Source organism: Myxine glutinosa, chromosome 10, assembly GCF_964187855.1.
Source record: "Myxine glutinosa chromosome 10, kmMyxGlut1.1, whole genome shotgun sequence".
Taxonomy (NCBI): domain Eukaryota; kingdom Metazoa; phylum Chordata; class Myxini; order Myxiniformes; family Myxinidae; genus Myxine; species Myxine glutinosa.
The window spans coordinates 16,109,653-16,128,422 of record NC_136270.1 but is presented as its reverse complement, the minus strand read 5'-3'; the positions used below and the strand labels follow the sequence as shown (position 1 = coordinate 16,128,422).

Here is an 18,770-nt window from a genome sequence, read left to right as displayed (position 1 = left end):
AGACACACACACACACACACACACACACACAGATTAGTGGAATTATAGATAGACTAGCGGGGTCACCCGTGGGAATCCCACGGGCATGGACGTGTGTGACATCTCGACACACCGAGCCAGATGCTGCACCTGCACACCCAGCCACACAAAACGGCCACCGGCAATCGACCACATCCACAAACGATGCAATCCACACAATTCATGCACTCCACACAACGCCAATAGGAATACATGCCCGTGTAGCTGGGAAATACAGTTTGTTTGAAATAAATCACAAATATCAGAAGAAAGTTTTTTAAATTTAGAACTATTCTCAGAGTTAAACATCACCGTAATATTATGCGGTTGCTTCAACGTTTTCGGTGAATTATATGTCATTCCCATCTACACGGGCATGTACTCCCATCAACGCTATGCAAAGCACACAAACCGTGTGGACCACACCATCCGTGGATGCGATCAACCGCCAGTAACCATCCCATACAACTGAATGTGCAGGCGCAGCATGCAACTCAATATGTCGAAACGCCACACACATCCATGCCCGTGGGATTCCCGCATGGATGTGTATGGCGAATTTTAAATATATGTCGACTGTTATTTTAGGCGGTGTATTTTCGTTTATCATCATGGCGCGATTTAAAAAAATATATCTCTGCATTTTCCTCTCCAATACCTCCTCACACTTTACACACACACCGGCCCATGTTTACATATACACACACACACACATATACACCCACACACATATACACATACACACACACGTACATCGACACACATGCACACACACACACACACACACGTACAGACACATATACACATATGCACATATGCAAATATGTATACACATATGTATCCACATATACACATATATACACATATATACATCTCCACACACACACACACACACACACACACACACACACACACACACACACACACACACACACACACACACACACACACACACACACACAAAAACAGACACACACACACACACGTACAGACACATATACACACAAACACACACACACAGACATGTATATACACATACAACAACAACATGCATTTTAAGGCCATTTTCCCTGCTAGAGCGGGGGTTAGCCTACATACACATACACACACATATATACACACACACACATATTCACGCGCACACACACACATACACACACGTACACACGTACACACACGTACACATGTCCCACATGTATATATCCCACATCCCACATGTATATACATGTTTAAAGTGTACGTGCCCTTCCCCCCTCCCCCGCCCGGCAACGCTGGGTACTTCTGCTGGTAACGAATAAAATAAAAACGAAGAAATAGGTGGAATTGGCTGAAATTCGCTCGGTGAATTCACGCGGTGTATTCGGTTCGGCTCGGTTCACTCGGTTTAAAGAAAAAGCGATAATGTCGACATGTTGCTGTCTGTGTCATGTTGGGCGGTGTATGATACTCGTTGGCTGTTGGGCGGTGTATGATACTTGTTAGCTGTTGGGCGGTGTTGTGCGGTGATATGGTGTATTTTTAAAAATATATCTCTGCATTTTCCCGCGTTGGTGACACCGAGTCGTTCTTCATCGATCGTCTCATTCATTTTGGAAATGGAAGTTTCCACGCAACGCATGAATTGTCACGATCCTCAAGAGGAATTTGTCTCGTAATCATCAAATGATAAATGGCAAGTAAATTATATTGTGGAAAATTAAAGATTTCAAATAAACCTATTTAAAGTGTATGCGCACATAACTAATAAAAAAAACGAAGAAATATCTCTCGGTAATTTCCTGAAACATATTTTACTTCCGGCTAATATGTTGAATGAAATAAAAACGAAGAAATATATGTCGGCATCATTGTTGACGTTTTTGTGACGACTATCATCAAACGAAATAGTAATATATCATAACGGAAAAGCAAAAGCGAATTTTTAATATATATCGACACATTGCCGGCGGTGTCATGTTGGGCGGTGTATGATACACCATGACGCGATTTTAAAAAATATATCTCTGCATTTTCCCGCGTGTGTGGATTGTTCTCAATTATTGCTGACACCGAGTCTAAAAGTAAAACCATCGATAAAAATGAAATCATATGGTGAGTTAGATTGGAGATAAAGGCGTGAGAGAGACTCAATGGCCTTGAAGTTACAGGCCTTTGAGAATTCATTTCGTTCTATAAACGGCAACTTTCATCGGATTTTCTTCCCGTTTTTTTTCAACCGAGTCTAAAACTATGTTAGCGACTGTGAAAAATGAAATGATTTATCGAATTTGATTTGAAATAAAACTGGGGGAGAGCAAGACACCACGGGCCTACAAAACAGGACTCAAAGCTATGCGAGTTAATAAAATGGTGGATATTTGTTTATAGCCACTCCCAGAATGGGTGGAGCTATGGGTGGAGCTACTCTGCAAACCGAGTAAGCCACACCCCGGACAGACACCCAACAGATAGACAGACAGACAGACAGACAGAATCATCTACGGCTATTATAATATAGATAGTGCATGTACTTTTTCCACCTAGGTTGCTGTTGGATTGTTCTCATTTAGCCAAATTTGGTGAAAAACGCCATATTTCAATTGAAGTGTGTATGAGTTTCTAGATGGAATTGAGCGAAAATATTTGGTGGGTGAATGTTTTAGACCATTTCTAACAATAATCCAGTAGAGCATCAAAATCGGAGAGATCGATGTTTTTTGGACCACCCTATTGTGCAGGCTTGATTTTGCCTAATTGCCTCTTCCTGCGGGGAAGTTCCTCGGAAGGGAACTCCAGTTGTTGCCGACACCACCGAAGGTACATGGAGGTTATATTTTCACTCCTGTCTTTCTGTCTGTCTGCTGTTTATTTAATCTTGTTTGTGATCAGGATATCTTAAAAGGTTGTGGACGGATTCGGATGAAACTTGGTGGGCAGGTTGGGTGTGCGACAAGAACGAATCGATTCGAATTTGCTTCAGGTCCGAATCCAGATCCGACCTATCAGTGGGATGGATGCAAAACGTAAACTGTTCAACCTGGCCGAGGCCCGAGGTATTCTCTCTACCTTGTGCCATGTAGTTACCTCTGCCACCAAAGGTGGATGGAGGTTATATTTTCACCCCTGTCTGTCCGTTTGTCTGTTTGATTGTGAACAAAATATCTCAAAAAGTTGCAGACGGATTCGGACAAACATTGACAGAGATGTAGCGTACGTGACAAGGACGAAATGATTAGATTTTGGTAAAGATCCGGATCCGGCTACTGGAATTTTTTGGCTCTCTACTCAGTGCCGTTCTAGTTTTCCATGTTATTAGTTAAATGGAAGAAACATATGGATCAAGTTAATTGGATATAAAATAGGCTAGAACGTTCACCAGTAATGATATGTGCGGTTACATGTCAGACATGTAGGGACGACTAGCTATCCATGATTGTTTTTTTTTGTTTATTTAAGGAATGCGGTTTATAATTGATGCCGTAGTTGGTAAGATATTGAAGCATTATATATGAAGACTCCATGTATGACACGATTTAATTACATGATTTCAATCGTTCTGTGTGTTTATTTATTTTTCCTTCCTCTCTCTCTTGCTTGAATCCCCCATCCTTACCAACCCTCTCAGGTCGTGTCGCTCCTCCTCCTCCTTCCCCTTTCCAACCCCCACCGCCTGCATCGCGTTCCTCCCATAAATCCTTGCCTCGTGTCGACTGAGCGGGCTGAGAACAAGACGTGATCCGGACAGCAGGGGTAAGCACGCTGGGTAAGTGTGAGTGTTCAGAGAAATTAGGAAGGAAGAAGAGGGGGGGGGGGGAGAGGGGAGGGGTTAGCAGGAGGACAAAGAGGAGGTTGAGGATACGAAGGAGGTGGAGAAGACTAAGCAAGGAAGGAGAAGGTGGAGGAGAACCTGATTAGACCATCAAGGAGATTGCAGAGCGAAAGTGAGGCTTTGGGAGGATTGGGGGCGGGGCTGATCAGGGGAGGGGCGGAGCTGATCAGTGGAGGGGCGGAGCTGATCAGGGGAGGGGCGGAGCTGATCAGGGGAGGGGCGGAGCTGATCAATGGAGGGGCGGAGCTGATCAGGGGAGGGGCGGAGCTGATCAGTGGAGGGGCGTTGCTGATCGGGGAGGGGCGAGGTCCCAGGCCCTACAAAGTTTTAAACATTTTTTGGAGCTACATGTTGCAGTTTAGACAAGAGGAAAGACAGCCGACGTACGAGAGGGTTTGTACATAAAATTATGGGGCAAGAAGATGTTCTAGTTTATTCCTGGCTTATTGGCTGTTACTTTGTTAATTCACCCTTGATTGCAGATCAGAAAGACATTAATACTGCCCGAGATTTTGAGTGCTTTGTGGTCGGTGACCTTTTCAATCCTGACTTGTATTTATCTATCTATAATTCCAGTAATCTCTGTGTGTTTGTTTGTACGTTTGTACGTTTGTTTGTCTGTGACCGCTGTTTCTCGACAACCACGGGTCCGATATACTTTAAACTTGCCAGGTATATTGCTGGGGACCCGAGGATGTGCCTTTTCAAGGTTTCATATTAATCGGACAATTACTTACCGAGCTATGTCCAAAAAACGATTCAACCAATCAGAGAGCAGCGAGCTATCGCGTGTGCCGAACGTGGCGGACACACTCTGCCTCGGATGGCACATTTGAGAGCGTATTCATTTATTTCACGTTTGCAAACTATGTTGGCGCTATGTTGGCGTTAAACTATATGTTGGCGTTAAACTATGTTTTAAAACTAATAAAAACCCCGGGGGGATTGTCACTGTACTCGCAAGCCGTTCGCCGTTCGCTTTGGCGTTGCGAATGGACCAAAACATTTCATGAACCAAACCATTTCATGTAAAGCGTTCGCCGTTCGCTTTGGCGTTGCGAATAAACCAAAACATTTCATGGACCAAACCATTTCATGTAAATAGAGGGGGGGATATAATTTTAGATATAGATATAGTACGGGCATGCCCTAGTTTACTTAATTCTGAGTGAAGATAATTAAGAATCACACTCTAGTTGCACGTATGGGAAGGGCCATTTGTATTCGAGTTTTACTAAAAGTTGTACACTTTGACGTGTTCTGTTCCTTGCAGCAACGTGAGTTGCGAACGTGTGAAAAGCACTTTGTTGACTAATCGGGAAAATGGTCCAAAGGACATGAATCTCATGGATTCAGCTTTGTCTTCACTCGGTTTCAGTTCAGAATCAGTATTCTAACCACGAAGGACAATTAATGAGCTTTCTCCTCTACTCTATCTCTGTATATCGTTTGTCTCTCAAGCAATCGTTGGGAAAGAGCGATTTGTTAAAATGTTCTGCGTGACGTTCGGGCAAAGACTTCGCAAGGCTTCCTTCTCTTACAGGGTTCCTGAGAACGTGCAGGAGCAGAGGTGTGTGTGTGTGTGTGTGTGTGTGTGTGTGTGTGTCGTTGGTTGTTATCTCCATATGCGGGTTTCAGAAAGTGGAGCGGGGCCCTCCCAGGTCTCAAAGTAGCCATCTCCGTGTGCGTGTCTGTGTGTCTGAGAGAGGGAAGATGGACTGGGAGAGAGAGGAAGAAAGAAAATCGATGTTCTACACATCATCTATGAAAACAATGCCAGAAACAGCAGATAACTAGAGAACGACACTCGGTAGAGCGCATACCTCCGCCAGGCTGAAGAGTTTATGTTTTGTATCTACTTATAGGCCATGTCTGGATCTGGACCTGAACCAAAATGTAATCGGCTTGCTCTTGTCACTCACCTAACTTATCCACCAAGTTTCGTCCAAATCCGTTCATAGCTTTTTGAGATATCGTGCTATATATCGGTTTTTGCCCGAACACTCAATGGTGAAGAATCACTTAAATATTGTAGTATCCGGATCTGGATGTTCACAAAAATTTAATGAATTATTCCTTGTCACACCCAACCTGTCCACCAAGCTTTGTCTGAATCCTCCACAACGTTTTGAGATATCCTGTTCACAGACAGACAAACAAACAAACAGACAGATAGACAGACAGGGATGAAAACATAAACTCCACCGACCGTTGGTGGTGGAGGTAAAAATACTGACTCAATGGTAGACTCAACAGCAGTGAGGATCTCTCTAAATCCTCTCATCAAACACATGTACAGGAAGACTTTTGGAGGTGTTCTTGTCGTTGCTGTCATCGATCATCAAATAAAATGGTGTCAACTTACATTTCTCAACAACTGGCTTGGTCACCTGAACAGCGAGACTTTTGAGACTTTTTCTCAATCCGAGTCACCTTTGTCACAGGGACGCTGGAAAGCATTTTGGGTTGGGGGTGCTGAAGGGCAGTGGCATACACACATTTTGAAAATAATTAAATCAAACATAAAAATAAAATCTCCACCCTCTCTGCTCTGCTCATAGTCTTACACTAAACCCAAAATATCCCAGTATAAAAAATATTTTAATAATAGATATTTTTAAATTGCCATTGCAGTTAAACAATACAGAAAAAGCAGGGGGTGCTGCAGCACCCTCAGCACCCCCACTTCCCACGCCCCTGCTTTGTCATTTTGCAAAGAAACTCTGCTGCAACTTTCGAATCAGCAAACATGTTTTTCACTAGATCTGAGAGGTGATCAGCAACAGTCGTCGGCAAGTTGTTCCACCATTAACTTGCAAAACAAAACTTCACATTCACTTACTTCTTTTTCGTCGATGTTCTTCTCTTGGTGCCGGAATTGGTCGCTTACAGGGGCATGCTGTTTGTACTTCGATACGTTGCTCTTGTGAGCGCCGGTTTCAAAGTGTCTGGAAACATCGAAGCGAGCAGATGTCGCTACTTTGACTGACCTGCGACATGCAATACAGTTAGTGTATTCTGGTCCATCACCTGCGACAGTCAAGATGGCTTTGACCATCCAGTTGAAGTCTTTATCTGACTCACATTCCTTTTTGTGCCACCCATGATGGGTTTGTTATTTCTTCGCTGGATTTGACATGTTTGCACCAGAGCCAAACTTTTGACATGCTGAACCCCATTATTATTATTATTATTATTATTATTATTATTATTATTATTATTTTGACCAATTTTCGATTATGACAAAAACAAAAACCAGTGACAAAATACGTATATTTAGATAAAGTAAATTTTTATTTACATTTGCTAATAGTGGAAATCAGGTTGGGGTAAGAAAGAAACACCGTGTGAATGTTATTGACCAATCGGTGGAGTCTTTTCAGAGAGCCAATGGACATTGTGGATACTGAGAGGTCCCAAAGCTCATCTAGTGAATTGTTGAGCTCGAGGTACCCTTTCCATGCAAGACATTAGAGTTGGTTTCAGGCGTCGCACAGTATGTCATTATTTAATTGTGCCATTTATTCCACACCATCGTGACCTTCGGGTGAATAGACTAGAGGAAGCACAAGATCGCCATACTTTGGGGGAAAAAGCGTACAATTTCTGTACTATGCCATAGTACTGTATTTCACGCAAATAACCCGCTCTCTGGTATACCCCGCACCTGGGGGGAAAATGTGCTTTTGGAAAATTTCAGGCACGTATAATCCATGCATTGACATACACGTAAGCCAGCTTTCCTCTCCACATGACCGGGAGATACGTGATCTCCAGATCTCCAAATCTCCAGCAGCCAACACGGTTTTGTCATTAAGGGTCAACAAGCGGCCCTGTTTACCTCTCACCCCTGTCTGTCTGTTTGTTTGTCTGTCTGTTTGTTTGTCTGTCTGTTTGTGAACAAGATATCTCAAAAATTTGTGGACGGATTTGGACGAAATTTGGTGGAGAGGTTGGATATGTGACAAGGACAAAATGATTTGATTTTGGTTAAGATGCGGATATGGATCTGGATCATATCCGGCCTCTCAGTGGGATACAAAGCATAAACTGTTGAGTCTGGTAGAGATGTGCTCTCTACCGAGTGCCGTTCCAGTTTGAAATACCACTGCGGTAAATAACCAATTGACATTAAATGAATGAGGGTTGGTGTAAAAATTTAAGTTTCCGGTACCGACGTGTTCAAAACCAGCGTAGTTTCCGGGACCGATGCGCCAGAAGCCATGCTGCTCATCCATTAGAAATTTATAAATACCCTGAAAGCTGTTGGATTTTATATCATTCTACTAAACCGTCCATGCCATTACAAGTCTCTGTCGTACAATGCAAGGGATGTGTTTGGTTACCAAGTTTCTTGCAGAGCGCTCGCCAAGTGACTTATGCACTCACGCAAGCACTCCATTCAAATCCGTTGATAAGGAACTGCTGGCTTGGAAACTGCTAGCTAGTTGCTTGGTAACTGAATACACACCTGCTTTCAGTACAAGTAAGACAAACTGAAAGTTTATGAAAAAGTTGTCTAATTTCTGGAGACAACTTTTTCAGAAGCTTTGAGTTTTCTGGACAGATTGACACTTGCTGACTCCAAGCTACTTTAGCTGTTTTACAGTGACACAGAAGACGAGGACTTTGTGGGCTTTAGAGAAGACGATTTACTGGTCCATTGAATAGCGTTGGAATTAGATATATATGTGTAGACAAAATATGTGAAATAACTCATTAAAATATTACAATTAAAGTTGCAAAAAAGATAAACTGCCTCTTTTTGTAACCCCTTGATAATTTAACTTGGCCCCTCTGTGCTTATATTGCATGCAGTATGGTGAAATACTGTATAACCCGCACACGAGTATACCCTGAAGTTGGAATTTTTGGAATTAATTTTTAGCTCACCTGGAACAAAGTTTAGGGGAGCTTATGCGATGGCGCGTCATCAGTCCGCCCATCAGTCCATCAGTCCGTCAGTCCGTCAGTCCATCGATCAGTCCGTCAGTCCGTCCGTCCATCAGTCCATAAAGACTTGAAACTTCTTCTCAGAACCGCTGATGGGATTGTGACCAAATTTGGCACAAATGATATTTGTTGTGATGTTTTGGGGTTTGTTCACGGCATTAAAGAAATCGGGGTCTAAGGGGGTTTACCGGGGTCAAAGTGGTTCCAGGTTTGACCCCCAAAATAGGAATTTGCTTTTTTCTCTGAAACCACAACCTTCATCACCCGTGATGTACCGAAGTTTGTTCATGGCATTAAAAAAATTGGGCCATGAGGGGTCTACTGGGGGGTTGCCCCCCAAAATAGGTATTTTTTTGTTTCTTTGTTTACAGTCTTATGATTATGTTAGTATGATTCTAAATGCTGCCCTGTCTTCTAGAAACCATTCAAATTGGTTCAAAATACCTTTAGTCAGTGTAATATACTGTTTATTCTACCAGGTGAGCGCCAGGGGTATTCCCTCTCTGTTTATGTATGGCCCTCGGGTTATTTGCATGAAAATACGGTCGTTGAAAAAATGGTACGTGTACTGGCAAACCGTGTTATTATAGAAGGTTTCTTCTCGTCCTATTTCTCTTTCTTCTTCTTCCAGTGTACGGTTTATCATTTTTGTTGCAGTACTTTCATCCCTTGACTTTATGGTGAAACAACGCTGTGAGCTTCCTCCATTTTATCAAGCTCACTTTTCAAGATTGCCCCTTCTTCGACTCAGTAAGTGTTTTTATTTTTTAATTATTTACGTGTTTGTATTTCTTAGCCATGATAGCGAGGATTCCAGGAAAGCGTATTCTGGCTTTGAGTTTGGATTCACGTAACACGTCTACAGTCATGATAGGTGGATGACCCATGTGAGTTCAAGCCGAACCAAGGTTCCTCTAATTGATATCGATCAAAATGAATGAGCATGCTCGCGATGCATTTACCCACAACTGCTTACATAATGATGTTTGTAATCTGGTCTTCACTCTGATGTGTTATGAAAAGGTGAGTGGTGACGTGTTCTTTATAATATTGAAATATGTCTTTCAGCTTTACCAACATCTTAAAATGGCAATAGTTTTTTTTTGCTATTAACATCATGTTATGAATCAATATACTTGATATTTGTGAATTAAAATAATGTAGGCCTTGTGTCAGAAATCCATTTCAAACTCCCTAGTTGTTCGGCATTGATGAGCTATTCAGCCCGCAAACCTGTTATATTCTTGAAAGCTTACTGCACAAGTCTTTTTTAAACACGCTGAACACCATGCATTCCTAGATAGTTAAGTGTTTTCTATTTTTGGGAACCACTGACGTCATCACCCCAAAAAACAACCTTACAGGGGCTCGGATTATGGCCAACTATTGTCATATTCATGTTTTTGTTTCGTTCGATCTTTTTGATTTTCACTGGTGTTGTTTTTATGGATCTTGGGCTTCAAGGTTCATGGATCTTGGGCTTGACAGTGCGATATATAAAAACATCAAACGTTTGAGAAATAGTCACAGGGCCAATATGCTCTTCAAAACATCCTGTTCCCAATGCAAAAAAATGAATTGTTAATATGTTTAAACGTCAAGGTTGTGGCATTTTGAATTTTCATCCTGAACTTGGACATTTAATTTTTTGTGAAGCGAGACTAAATCTCGGCTAATGGAGGAAAGAGCCGACAGAGGGTAAAAAGATAATGCACCGAAGGCGGGGACGGTGAAGCCATAGTTGGACACAATAAGCAAGGGAAAGAACGAACTGTTACAAAGGACAGGAGGAGAGTAAACAGAAACGTGTAAGATGGTTGGGTTTGATATGGTTAATGTAGGTAGAAAAGATTGTTATTAGGGACAGTGGATGACCATGAGAGAGGGGTTGCACTGCTTGCTTAAAGCCCTGGAGGGAAGAGTGCAATGGAACCATCTCCGGAATACAGTTAACAAACAGGAGAAAAGAGGAACAAAAGAGTGCATCTGTGTGAAAGCCTGGATTTGGGGGTTTTAACCAAGAGAACAGGAGATGGATTCCCAAGGATTGACGCTCTCCAACCAGCAGCAAGTTTGTGGCCTCTCTATTTTATACAAGCTTACACCTGGCCTTGCTCCTCTTGCCCTCTCCTAATTCTGCTCCCCCTCAAGCCGCCCAGGTTGCATGCATACGAAACCTTCAGCTGCTCACCCTACCAAAGTCCAGGCTGCTTGCACACCTGCATTCATTCATCTACTTATTCTCCTGATTTCAGTCTCTCACTTCAGGCTCTCAAATTTGCTGCCCATCACTCCCTCAACCCATGCATGCCCATGATTTCTTCTACGCAACCTGATTCTTTCACATTATTTTCCTCTCCAAGGCTATATGAAGTTGCTTGTCGCCAAGGCCTCTGACACCAAAGAAGGATGGAGGTTATGTTTTCACCTTTGTTTGTCTATCTGTATGTCTGTGTGTCTGTCTGTGAACAGGATGTCTCAAAAAGTTGTGGACGGATTCAGACGAAATTTGGTGGAGACATTGCCTGTGTGACATGGACGAAATGATTAGATGTTTGTGAACCCCGGATCCGGATCTGGATGCTGGAATTGTTTAAGTGATTCTTGACCATTGAGAGATATGACCAAAAACATTATATAGAACAATGTCTCAAAAAGTAATGGACGGATTCAGATGAAACTTGGTGGGCAGGTTGGGTGTGTGACGAGGACGAATCAATTCCAGTTTTGGTGAAGATATGAATCTGGATTTGGATAAGAGAATTATTAATTTTTTTATGTGAAAAAATAAGTAATTCTCTGCCGCCAAAGGTAGATGGAGGTTATGTGTTCCACCTTGTCTGTCTGTCTGTGAACAGGATATCTCAAAAGGTTGTGGATCGATTCGCATGAAATTTGGTGGAGAGGTTGGGTATGTGACAAGGACGAAATTATTAGATTTTGGTATTTGGATCCGAGAATTTTTAAAGTGATTCTTCACCATTGAGAGATGTGGCCGAAACGATGTATATCATGATATTTGAAAAAGTTGTGGACGAACTTTGACAAAACTTGGTGGATGAGTTGGGTAGATGACATGAACAAGCCGAGTCGAATTTGGTTCAGGTCCGGATCCATATCTGGCCTATCAGTGTGATACAAAACGTAAACTGTTCAGCCTGGTGGAGGTGTGCATTCTAACCTACCTAGTGCTGTTCTAGTTTTTATGTTATTGCTCCTTGTGTAGTCCATCACATTCCCCCCACCCTCCCCATATATTTTGGTAGTTTGTAAACCTGCTGCCCATTGTCATTCAGCTCCTCCATGAGCATATACCTTTGTATGTGTAAACAAGGGGTGGGGCATTACTAAGAAGACCATGTGCATCCTATGGGAGCAGGGGAGTGTTTGAGGACAGAGAGAGAGAGAGAGAGAGAGAGAGAGAGAGAGAGAGAGAGAGAGAGAGAGAGAGAGAGAGAGAGAGAGAGAGAGAGAGAGAGAGAGAGAGAGAGAGAGACAGAGACAGATGGGGATAGACCGGAGGAGCGGTGATAAAAAAAGAGGCACCGACCTGTCTGCATTGTGAGGGCAATAGGCCTTGTGCTTCAGACTCATCGTGGAAGATTCCAATACTGTAGAGAGCTTTATAATCTTTTGCCAGAATTAAATCTCGACCTTACATTGATGAATTGAGATGTGTGAGCCGTTTAGGTTTTAAAATATGATATTGTAATACAGTACTTGCTCTACATTTACAGTGATAATGCCCCTTCCAGGATTAACCACAGCATAAATGGGGAATAGAGAATATAAAATGCAAGAAGTTTTGCTTTAAAGTGTGAATTACTTTTTACTTTATTTATTTTTTACTGCTCGTTGAAGTGCAAAATCCCATAATTAGTTTTCTTTTCTCTTAGTCCAAGTAGTGGGGTGTGCTGTATATATATATATATATATATATATATATATATATATATATATATATATATATATATTCACGTCCGTGAAATGAAAACCAGCCTTGGACATATAGGGTCGTCTGGGTCTTATTAATTTGAAGGAGCTCACACACCGACCACAGGAGCTTGGATTCAAAGTTCCGGCCCTGGTCAGTGTGCAACTCCCTTGGTATGCCAAACCGGGAGAAGAATCCTTCCACTAGAACCTGAGCTACCAGTCGGGCTTCCTGGTTGGGCAAGGATAGGCTTCTGGCCATTTTGTGAAATAGTCCAATGCCACCATGATTACCGATTCCTTTGGTGGGTGGCTGGCATGGGCCCAACCCCATCTACTGTCATCCGTTCAAGTGGCGCTGGCCCCAGTGTCCACCACAGATTTACAAAATTCCCCTTCAATTTTGCATCTAACCCTCAAGTTGCCCGTGCCAATCTTTCCACAATTCACTATTTTCACCAAAGAAGGGCGCTTCTCCACACACTTGCCAGCCGAGCATGGCCCCGTATGCTCGGTTCGTTTTAGTTTCCCAAACAGCCTACAGTGGCCGGACCAGCCCTAGGTGGTGACCCTCTCCCCGGATCCTGTGGTCCTTTCAGAGGTCCTCTCCTCTCTGGGCTTGAAGCCTGTTGGGAGGTTGGTACCTAGGTGGTTCCTGACAATACCGCTGCATGTGTCCTCTTCTCCCACACCGAAAACAAGTCCCCATGAACTGACCCCTCTGAACCCCAGGCGGAGGACCCCTTACTCCCGGGTGAGATGAACTCAGGCAAATTCTAGAATGAAAAAGCAGAAAGAGGATGTGTTACCAGCAACAGAGCAGGGTTTTAGGACACTTCACCTGAAGCCATCCGGTCCAGTAGCAGAATTAGAGTCGAGGGTTACCAGAAACTTCTCCACCTTCTCAGGTGCAAAAGACAGAGTTGAGGAGCAGTTGGATGCTACTGGGTAAGGTGGGTACAGGGAGTGATGGGTTTGGGACAAGATTTGGACCCAAATGCTGAATTGAGGCTGTGGTGTCATTTGAAGTTAGGAAAAGGATGGAAAAGGAACATACCCCACTATCCCAGAGACAGATGGTCACGTTTTAGAGGAGGGAGATAAGTTTGTAAAGTTCAATATTGAGGTTGGACAAATGTTGTTTTCTGCCTCTCCTGCGAGTGGATTTGTGAAATGAGCTTTGATTGCTTTCGTTCCGGTTTGTCTTCCAGGAAGAGGAGGCAAGTTGTTTCAGAACATCTGTCTCACCACAGGTATCATGGATGAGAAGAAGGGTAGGATAACTGAAGAGGAGATGGGGTGGACCTATGCATAAGAGAGACCAGGTTTCTATGGAAGAATTCCCAGGTTGAGTTAACATCAGGGGCAGTAGATATGGGAAACCAGTCCTGAAGGGAGATGGTTGCTTGCCGTCCTTGCCAATCTGCCTGAGTGAACTATCAGACTCGCTGGCATTGAGGCAGATATTTGAGAATTGCCAGAGATGTTGACTTTCACAGCATAGGATCAGATGAACCAATTGTAGCAGAGGAAGGACAGGAGATATTTGCAGGGAAGTTTGTCATCACCAAGCCCAGAAGGGAGGATTTGCCATTGGGAGAAATCTGTGTGGAAAAGTTCACAGATTGAGTCAGTCCCATGGAGTCACAGAAGTCCTTTGCTGAAGTACCATGGATGGTGAGAGAGGTACCAACACCCAGCCAATTTCCATGGTGACAATCGAAATCACCACATATGAGGAAGAGAGAGTTTGGATGAGTTGTTAAGGGTTGATCCATGTTGTCTGAGAGAGAGAGATGCAGATTGAATCAATACTGTGAAGAGGATGGTACAACACACCAACAAACAAGAGGTGGGAGTGGAGCAGAAGTCACAACCAGTGGTACTTCTGGGGGTTGGGAGGTGTAAGATTATTACAAGGGCAGTGAGAAATTGAGTTATTGATGTAAAGTGCAATTCCGCTACCGGGGTTGGGGTTCAAATCTATCAAATCGGAAGAGACAATAGCCATGGAGAGACTTCAGGGAGTCAGGGTCGTCCTGTGGGAGGATGGATTCTGTTAAACAGATGATGTCCAGTTTATCAGCAGCGACTTGGATTGAGAGATCTGTCAGGTTGGAGTGAAAACTTCAGATGTTTGAGGTCCACACAGTTCGGGACAGTTCGGGACATATATCCATTCCATCAAATGGAGCATTAAATGTATTGACTTGGAAGCTCAGCTTACTTCACATTAACGATGGAGATCCAGCTTTCCTGATTGTGTGTCATGTATTTTTCAGCCAATCACGGACAACGCGGCTTTCTCCGCAGAAAATATATCAGCAGAAATTGTATTTGTTGCTTAATGGATGCATTCTTTTCCAATCGGGATGTACAGTGAAAGTGAAAAAAATGTAACTAACGATTAGATATATTAACTGTTGGTTTTAGAAATTTGCATTTTGCTTCACTTTACAGTTTTTTTCGATTGCTTAAACACGATTTTGAAAACAGGGCCCATTTTGTCAAAACACGACACACAATTCACACAACCACACACACAAGTAGCAGAACACCTCAGATCCTTTAGTGGGGCGGCTTAGCCCAAATATTCAAAAGAATTGTGCATTTTGTGAAACAAGCACCAAATTTGGCACAAATGTACATTAATATGTTGCGAACATTTTCAGATATTGGGCCACTTGAAATTCCGTAATTTTTTTTTTCAAATTTTTTCAAATTTCGTAATTTCAAATTTTTCGGGTGACACCGTCACAATTTCGGTCTTCGAGGCCGGCCGATAGGCAAAGTGTGACCGGAAGGGACGAGGTTCTCCTGACCACGTGGCCCTCGATCTGGGAAGCGAGAGGCGTTCCATTAGTGGACGCGCCCCTCACGCCCGACTTTTGGGCGGCCCCGGCAGGCCGTTTGTTTTGACGTTCCGTGACAGGCCCCGCACCCCCACCTCCGGGCCGACCGGAAGCTTGTGCTGAGTACATCATACCTGAACAACTCAGTGAGGCAGAACACAGCAGTGCACACCAGGGTGACCCCTTCAGTGCATAAACCAATTAACCTGTCCACTGCAGGGCATATAGAAATGAAGTTATTTTCTGCATATAATAATAATATAAGTTCAGTTCTATATAACAATTTCTGTTATCACCACTACCACTACAACTACCACTACTACAAGCTTTGTCTGGAATTTTGTGGACTAACAGACAAACAGAAATACAGACAAGCTGGGATCAAAACATTACCTCCTTCCACCATTGAGTGTAGAGGTAAACATCATGGAAATTATATCATGCCCTAGATTTAATTCATGCTTACCCGTGTATTTGCTTCACTGGTTCACAAGGTCTTTTGCATACATGTAATTCAGACTCTCGTCTTCATTGCTGACCACACAATGTTCGCAACATATTAATGTACATTTGTGCCAAATTTGGTGCTTGTATCACAAAATGCACAATTCTTTTGAATATTTGGGCTAAGCCGCCCCACTATATCGGCCGGCCTCGAAGACCGAAATTGTGACGGTGTCACCCGAAAAATTTGAAATTACGAAATTTGAAAAAATTTGAAAAAAATAATTACGGAATTTCAAGTGGCCCAATATCTGAAAATGTTCGCAACATATTAATGTACATTTGTGCCAAATTTGGTGCTTGTATCACAAAATGCACAACAGGTTTGCTATGCTGCTACACTACTTTGCAAAATGAAACACTCTTGTAAAAACTATACACTAATTTATAAAAACCATATTTTGTTACCATATGAAACACACACGTTTCATATGACTTAATTCTGTTTGAACCAGTTACACACTGCTGTTGCGAACCTAAAACACTTTTAGCAATTCTACTTCTCAGCGATTAGAGTACTGTAAGTGAAGTACACAGAGAAAGTGCAAATATACAATAAATTCACCAAACACCACACAAGACCAATGCTGCGGACTGATGAAAATATAATTTATTTCTCTCCATATACCCAAATCAGTCAACATGTCAACTTGGAGAATCACAACAAAACATGTCCCAGTTTTCATGCTACTACAGTAGTGTGCATAACACTGTAAGCTCAGCAAATATCAGACAAACATAAAATACTGTATCCAGTACAGGTTACAATTACAGTAAAAAGAAAAATAAATCTGAAAAAAACTGAAAGTACAGTACAGAAAATACTAGACATTATCTCTTCGCCTAGCTGGATCTGGCCAGAGAATTTCATCAACATCACAGGCGATATCCTGATTGGCAAGACAACGTGGGAAGAACCGTCTCGAATGTCGAATCCGTCCTTGCACAGCTGCGGCGTCCATTTGGTCACAGGCCTCCTCCATGGCCTGAATGAGGGGTACCTGAGCCTGGGGCCGGAGATCGTAAACCCTCCACCGCCATGCCGAGAAAAACTCTTCGATTGGGTTTAGAAACGGAGAGTATGGTGGAAGGTATAGTACTGTAAACTGTGGATGGTGTTGAAACCAGTTCTGGACCAGAGCAGAGCGGTGCAATGACACATTGTCCCAGACGACAATGTATTGCATCTGGTGCATTTGGTTTACTGCTGTGACGATGCTGTGCAATCGGTCCAAAAATGTGAGAATGTGAGGTGTGTTGTAAGGGCCCATATTGGCATGACAGAGGAGGACCCCAGTCGGTGTAATGGCAGCGCAAAGGGTGATGGTACCCCTACGTTGCCCTGGGACATTGATTATAGCCCTGTGGCCAATGATATTTGTGCCTCTCCTTCTTGCTTTTGTGAGGTTGAACCCTGCCTCATCTATGTATGTGAAGTCATGCGGGATTCCTCAGCATCCATCTGTAAAACTCTCTGAAATACAGTGAAAGACAAGATTGTGTAGTTCAGCATAGATCTAGTATACAGTAAATTTACATGTAAAAAGGTTACGTGTGCAGTATGCAACATCACAGTGCTAAAGTGAACAATACGTACCTCCACGTACTCATGCCGCAGCTGTTTGACCCTCTCTGAATTCCGCTCAAAAGGCACTCGATAAACTTGTTTCATTTGAACCTGATGTCCTTTCAGGATGCGTGCCAGTGTTGACCGAGAGACCTGATGGACATTATTGAAAATGGCATGGTCACCGATAATGTTGGCTTGAATTTCTCTGAGCCTGATAGCATTATTGGCCAAAACCATGTTTATGATCTCTCTCTCTTGTTCTTGCGTGAACATGGGCCCCCTTCCTCCTTGTCGTTCTCGACCCTCAATCCTATGTAGAAAAAAATACATGTAACCTACTGTAAATGTCACAGGAAGGGGTATCAAAAGTGCTGATATGGTGCATGCAATAAGCAGCTGATTACTGTAAACTGTCGACAGATTTTAGTTTACCTGTTTTCTTGTCGAAATGTCCTAATGACAGATGCCACTGTATATCTGCTAAGATTTGGCTGAACTCTTAGTCCAGCCTCCCTCAGCGCCAATCCGTGGTTCACGACATGGTCAACTAGTGTTGCGCGAATTTCATTTGATAAATTTGGTCCTCTTCTTCTCTGAGCACGTTCTCCTCCTGCTTCAGGTCTTCCTCTTCCTCTACCTCCTTCTCCTCCTCCGTGGATTCCCCCTGTCACCCTCACTCTTCTTCTTCTGACTCCTTCCATTTTGGTTGAAGACAGGTGAACTCACCTGCTGCATTTTTATAGTGCTTAAACCTGATTGGTGTGTCTACAATTAAGCAATCGTGTGTTTGCGCACCTGCTGGCTGTGTTTAACCAATTGGCTCATAGGTGTGGTAATTTGACAGTCAGTGCTTTGGAATTGCAAGGAAGTGACATCATGATATACTTCTGTGTCTAATGTATACAAGTGTGTTTAGTGTTTTGCAAATCACTGTGTGTATTGTTTTGCAAAAAGTGTGAGGCTGACATTGTGCTTATAGTGGTGCAAATCTGGGCCGATGTTTTGCTCCTTGAGTGTAAGGTTTTGATAATTGTGTAATAATTTTGATTTTAGTGTTTATGCAATCGAAAAAAACTGTAAACCAAAAATTGAAATATGGTATTCGATCGGAATGTACACCATGCCTTTTAGT

General features: G+C 42.8%; 1 protein-coding gene across 1 annotated transcript in view; it reads left to right on the top strand.

Annotated features, from left to right (window-relative positions):
* The first annotated feature begins 3,723 nt into the window (after positions 1–3,723).
* The window catches only part of LOC137434176 (semaphorin-6D), a 512,865-nt gene continuing 497,818 nt past the window's right edge, over positions 3,724–18,770 (top strand). Inside the window, exons 1-2 of the mRNA XM_068126919.2 lie at positions 3,724–3,760; positions 9,437–9,529. The gene's annotated coding sequence lies outside the window, so the exon portion shown is untranslated. The remainder of the gene's footprint in view (positions 3,761–9,436; positions 9,530–18,770) is intronic.